The sequence below is a fragment of the Seriola aureovittata genome, chromosome 2, assembly GCF_021018895.1.
Source record: "Seriola aureovittata isolate HTS-2021-v1 ecotype China chromosome 2, ASM2101889v1, whole genome shotgun sequence".
Lineage (NCBI taxonomy): Eukaryota > Metazoa > Chordata > Actinopteri > Carangiformes > Carangidae > Seriola > Seriola aureovittata.
In genome coordinates this window covers 7,560,513-7,566,673 of record NC_079365.1, presented here as the reverse complement: position 1 = coordinate 7,566,673, position 6,161 = coordinate 7,560,513, and the positions used below count along the sequence as shown (strand labels likewise).

At 40.0% G+C, this 6,161-nt stretch overlaps 1 protein-coding gene across 2 annotated transcripts in view; it reads left to right on the top strand.

Annotated features, from left to right (window-relative positions):
* The first annotated feature begins 1,967 nt into the window (after positions 1-1,967).
* ncoa3 (nuclear receptor coactivator 3) overlaps positions 1,968-6,161 on the top strand; it is a 33,189-nt gene continuing 28,995 nt past the window's right edge. For both annotated transcript variants that reach the window (XM_056394853.1, XM_056394844.1), the window contains exon 1: positions 1,968-2,056. The gene's annotated coding sequence lies outside the window, so the exon portion shown is untranslated. The remainder of the gene's footprint in view (positions 2,057-6,161) is intronic.

The following is a 6,161-nucleotide window of genomic DNA, read 5'->3' as shown; positions in this document are numbered from 1 at the left end:
AAATAAATAAACACTAGCTACTGATAAGACAATCAGTGTGTTTTAATTTAACTATAAACTTTGAGATATTTAGACGAACAATATCATGGACTGTAGGCCGCACCTTTTCTTTAATCTGCCAATAAAAGTACCCATGTAATTGTATAAGCTGTTTGAAAAGGAAATCTCAAAAATGTTCCTCCCTGTCTCTTTGTTTGGTTATAACTTGTGTTATAGCTGATAATGACAAAACAAGATCTTGCTTTCTTGTTTGTTTGCTTTTTTGGTTTTGTTTTGTTTTTGCTTAATTTCTTTTGCATAGTGTTGAGAAGTTGGGGGATGGGAATCTGTTTGGAACAAAGAAAGGCATGCTGTTAGCTGTTTGCAGGTAAACCCATCTGAATACATCAATGATTATGGGGCTATCTCCTGTCCTTTCAAACTGTTATCTCCTGTCCTTTCAGAGTAGAGAGGGCAAGTGGGGATGGGATAAAGTGTCTCACACTTACTGAGGGGGGAGGTCAGTTTGCCATGGTTTGTGGGGGAGGGGGTACAAACAGAGGGCCACGGGGCCCCTCTTTGGATCTTCATGGAAATGAATTGAGGCTCTCTCATGCAGGCACACACAAACAGAAAACACACAACAAATATATGCACTGCCTTTTATAATTTGATAATTTCATCATGCAATGAATTATCAAGAATCCTCTAACATTAGAAAGAAATCTACCTAGATCTGGATTAATCTGTATGCAAGCAAGGTTTGCCTCAATATTTTTTCATTATTTCAATAATCGCATGCATTCCTTATTTTCCATATTTACTAACTGTGTAATACTTCAGGGACTACACTATGTCTTGCCAACACTGGCTTAGTCAGAGTAAATTTCTTGAATTGGTCATTGGTAAGATAAAATGCTGCAACAGGGTTAATGAACCTCACTGCCTTATAAGCAGCTATGCATTAACTAAATAAACTGTAAGGATATTTCAGTTCTGCATAAACACCCTTTTATTTTTTTACACATCAAAGTTTTTTATGCTGATTGTACAGGGAATTACATACTGACAGGAAAGAATATTTACCCGGTATATAACACTGCATCTTTTTCACTCCGCTCACTTGTATCCTACTACTCTCCCTTCATCTTTGGACCTAACTCCCTCCACAGTAGAAAAAGTTCAACATTAGTGTGCCTGGGAGATCACCATGGAGACAGTTCCCTCCATCCTCTGTGGCTCCACAGTCACTCCACACTCCACTCTGCACATGTTGGCATGTATGTGAGTGCACTTTATAATTGGCATAATAGCAAGGTACTAAAAGGTCAAATGTGATGCAGTGGGTCGGGTGTTCTGTTTAACAATATGGAGTAGCCTATAAATCATGATTGCAAATAAATATTTGACAGTTACATTTATTCCTGCTCAGTTCAGACCACATCATAGGCCTACATCATTCTTGATCCCATCAAATTCCCAGGACATTTATAATGTCCCAGAGAAACAATACTGGAAAATGTCCAGCTTTTTACATTGTATCGCCATAGAAGTTGCAGGAAAAACAAAAACAAACAAACAAACAAACAAAAAACTGTCAAGCCTCATACTATCTGTCCACGCTGCCCTTAAATAATTTCCAAATGCTATTCAACAGAAGTTTATGTTCTGTTGAATATTTAACAATCTTCAATTCTTTAGTTTTTGTGAAAAATACTGAAGAACATAATAAAGTGATTCACTATGGTTATGATAAGTCATTTGAATAAAGCTGCTTTTCTGCCAGCCTATAAATACATTTATAAATCTCTCCTCTAATAATATCAGTGACTGCTGCTCATATCACCTATGGGTATTGGTGTACGTGTAGTTCATTTACAGAACGTGTCAAACAGTTTGATGTGGATTGCCAAGGAAAGCAACTACATTACCCAGAAGTCCCACTGCTCCGCTACAAGCTGGCTCCCTCCGCTCTGGGAGTGTTTCCCATTTAAACAAACACCGTCCTGCCGAAGATGGCGGAGAGTTTGTAGAGGCGTAAAAGAAACTGCTCCACTCAATGAAAGCATCGAAGCCGGTGAGTTTTCTGCAAACGGTTTATGATTTGGTTATAACCAAGTTTTGAACACGGATGCTATTGTGTGTTTGAACGCGTTAAATCGTCTCAGGGGCAGTAAGTGTTGCTCCGCTTCCGAGCAGGCTGTGGTTTTTAAGCTACCGTGATACAACGAACCACCTTACTACAGTCGATTTGTTATGAAATGTTTCTCATGATATTTTTGGCTCCTAAACTGTAGACATTATAACAGTCTCTGTTAAGCCTGGCTTAATAATGGGCCATTCTTATCGGTGGCGGTGTTTGTTGGTGTCTCCATTATCCGCTAGCTACAAAGTTTACGAGGCACAGGCTCTCTGATTCGCTGAGGTGCAATAGTCTAGTTGTTAATTCTCAACACTGCTTATGAGTGAACTCGTTTGAGTTTCAAAACGTTAATGTTAACATTTCAGCGCCACTAGGTTGTGTTCACTGTCCACAACACAGCTGAACAGCTCTGGACACCACGTTACTACATTTTTTAAAACCAGACGGTCTGACTTGCCTCACAGTTTCGGTACAGGAGACGTTCGCTGCTCACGTTAGTTACACCACAGTAGTTGTCTCGTGTAGCAAAAATAAAATAGTGAATTGCTCTTAAAGTTAAGGTTGTCCAGCTTCCTCTATGAATGTAGAGGAAGTTAAACACATTTAACACAATGTACTGTACCTACATTTCTGTTTTATTACCTTAATTTAACACAAAATGTACCAGCATGTAACAAATAGCAACAAACTGATTTAGCTGACGATATGGATTAGAAATAGCTGCTTCTCAGGAAAGACTTCTTTATTACATTTATAATGAGTTGCACCTCACGATAAACTACCGTGTATTTACCAGTACATCACTCTCACTCACCGCTGACAATCAAACTTGAAGCTCAACGTGGCTGCTCTGGAAAATCCACAGCATCTGTTATTTATTTGCATAGCTGTAGTGAGATTATGTATCCATGATTGTAATGGTTGGTAAAATGGCCCATCACACGGTGATGAATGTTGGTTTTCACTGCTGATAAATCATATTTAGGTGAGAGAGAGAGAGAGAGAGAGAGAGACAGACAGACAGGCAGACTGGTGGCAGGAGATGAATATGTGTCAGTGCAGCAGGGTTTTAACACTGGCTGGGTTCAGGTGGAGTCCAGGTTTGCTTTCTCCCTGCTGCACAAGGTGCATGCTGAGCACTCATATTTTGAGGTGGTAAAAGGACATTCTTTGAGCGCATGGTCATGTGTAGGCGGACAATGAGGAGGTAGGTTAGTCATACCACTGAAACGGTTGAGGTCTAGGTGTGCTGTCACTCTCTTCGCCAGGGGCCATCCCTGCCAATACTTGCAGGCATTTACAGCTCAGTGCTTATTTCCTCGTGAGAGTCTCTGAAATCATGTAGGTATTTTGTCTTATGGTACATGGTCTAGATAATAAGTTGTCCCTTATTGACAAATATTCTTGTTTATACAATTTCATGCAGGGCACTCATTAAATGGGCTGTGGTATCTCAGTAATGTGGGTGTTTACACTGCCAGCCCAAAGTTTCAGTACACCCCCATTTTTCCGGTTTTTATTGAAATGAAAGTAGCTCAAGTCCAAATGGTGCAAAGATAATCACTAAACTGCTGCTAAAACAGTTTAGGTCACCAAAAACTGAACAATCATGTGCATATCATAGAAAACGGGCCTTATTCAGAGATTAAGAAATTGGTTAACTCACAACTTTCCTGCAGCAATGGAAGTAAATAAAGCCTTGAAAGTTCATGCAAACAATTCCTACAGGTGTCCCAACTTTAGTTGATGACTTACCCTCTGCCTGTGCAAAGGCAGTGATGAAACAAACTGTGTTTCTACACCCTCAAATGCATTATTAGGACAATACCGTGCTGCAGCATCATGCTGTGTATTGCTACCAGAATGGCCAGGAAAAACGCAAGAAACAAAACAAAAAACAAAAACAGTGGTTGGTCAGGGGTTCATCCTAAAACAAGATAATGAGCCAAAGCAGTAGAGGAAAAGAACGAGACATGATGGAAGAGCAGCTCAGTCTCCAGACTTAAGCCACATGGATCTGGTTTGGGATGAACTAGACAGAAGGTGAAACATTCGTGGGAACTTCTGCAACAGTGTTGGGACAAACTTTCTGAACAATATTTGATTTCCATTGTAGAAAGAAGCCCAGAGTGTGTTCTGCTGCTGGATGAGTCAAAATTTTAGATTAAATTCAGTTCGATAAGTAGATTCCTTGTTTTTAAAATCCCTGATTGTTTATTTGCTCCACGGTTTAATTTCAGAAAAACTGAGACACTGAATTATTTAAATTTAAATAACAGCTGGAAAAGTTGAAGTGTTATAAAACTTTTGACCGGTATATTGTAATTGGTGTGTAGCTGGGAATGAACAAGTGAGAATGGTGCTGCTGGCAGCTTTCAGCCGTCAGATGAGCTAACTTGTCTTTATTTTGAGTCTGATGGAATGCCATTACTCAAGCCCACGTATGTGGTATTTTTGTAAGTGGCAGAATGACCACTGTGGGAACCTGTCCAATGAACTGCCTCTGCTCATATTCTTGGCAAATGGAGCCCCCTGTCCCCCATTCTCTGTCCCTTTATCTACCACTTTCTTTCTCCCTCACACAGGGTGTCAGGCGATGTTAACAATGAATCAATCTTTGGGGGGATTCTTTGACTGCAGATGGGGTGAAGAAGTGACTGGGATGCATGGCTTTCGTTCTTTGTCTGCCGGCCCCTGTGCTCTCAATAATTCATTAATTTATCACTTTTTCTCATGGGACTGGGTGAAGTCTCTCTGTGGTTAGATCGCCTGATTGATAATCAAGTGAGCATAAATTTAGTGGCATTACTGACATTTAGCTTATACTCGTCAAGCTGTTGAACATGTCAACAATACAATTAAAATGCAGGATATATTTTTGTGAGATTTTTATCAAACAGACTAATAAACTAATAAGTCTAAGGAGCTTAAATGGCAGATAATCAGGCTGATTTAATTTATTCAGTGATAGTAGATCCTTGATAAAGTTGGGCACACTTTTGAGCTATATCTCGTCCCACTATGTTGTAAACACTGCACATATGCTTTATTATAGATGTGCATGGAAACACAGTAGGTCCAAACTGCATTTTCAGTATGCTGAATTAAAAACAGCTTGTTTCTAAATGAGATTCTGTTTTCAAAAAAGACTTCTTAACACTGACTGGTATCAGACAGAGAGGAGAAGAATAAGTAGAGAGCCTGCCTCTTTTGTGTGGCAGGGCCACTTTTGATAACTGTCTCTAGTCTGTCTTTGTCAAGCTGCATTTTTGCCTTGCTGATGTCTGAATAGATGGCATTCCTTTAGTGTTTCGTCAGTCTGTGTGCCTTAAGTGAGACCGAGAGACAGAGATAACAAGTTTCGTTTCAAAGAACTGCCAATCGGTCATATGGTATGTATTCAATTTAAGATTAATAGCTGTGTGGATGAGCAGTTGCTCTGAGAGGACCCTTGATGACACGTAGAGCTAAAAGGACAGCCCGATTGTTTCACCTAATTGAAATATGACCCCTTGGTCTTAGTACCTTTTTGTTAGGTAGTAGTACAGGGAGTGCAGGCTTAAGCTGCTTTTACACATGCTATGTAGCTCAACGTTACCTAGAGGAAATGTATGTGACAGCACAAATGTCCGAATCAGTTGGACCGGACGTTAAACAGGCTCTACACTACCAACTCCCGAGTATAAAGTCCATGAAATGTCCGATTAAGCCCATGTGTTAATAGAGTAGGTCATTGTCTGGAGAATTCACAGCGGGTGAGGGGGCATGTTGATGACATCTCTATCATACATGTGCTGTAAACAAAACACTAAGATTTCAGCCGCATATTTCTTACAGGACGTCCTGCCTCCTCCGCGCTCTACCCAGGCACCACCTGGGTGGCAACACATCTTACTTACCTACCTATTATTTCTTGAGATGTGTGTCTAAACTGTTGGTCAGGTGAAATAAAAAGTGCATTAATGCAACTTCTTTGTGGTCCATTCTTAATGTAAATATTTTTAATAATGCACAAGGTACAGAGGTAGAGTTTACAGCA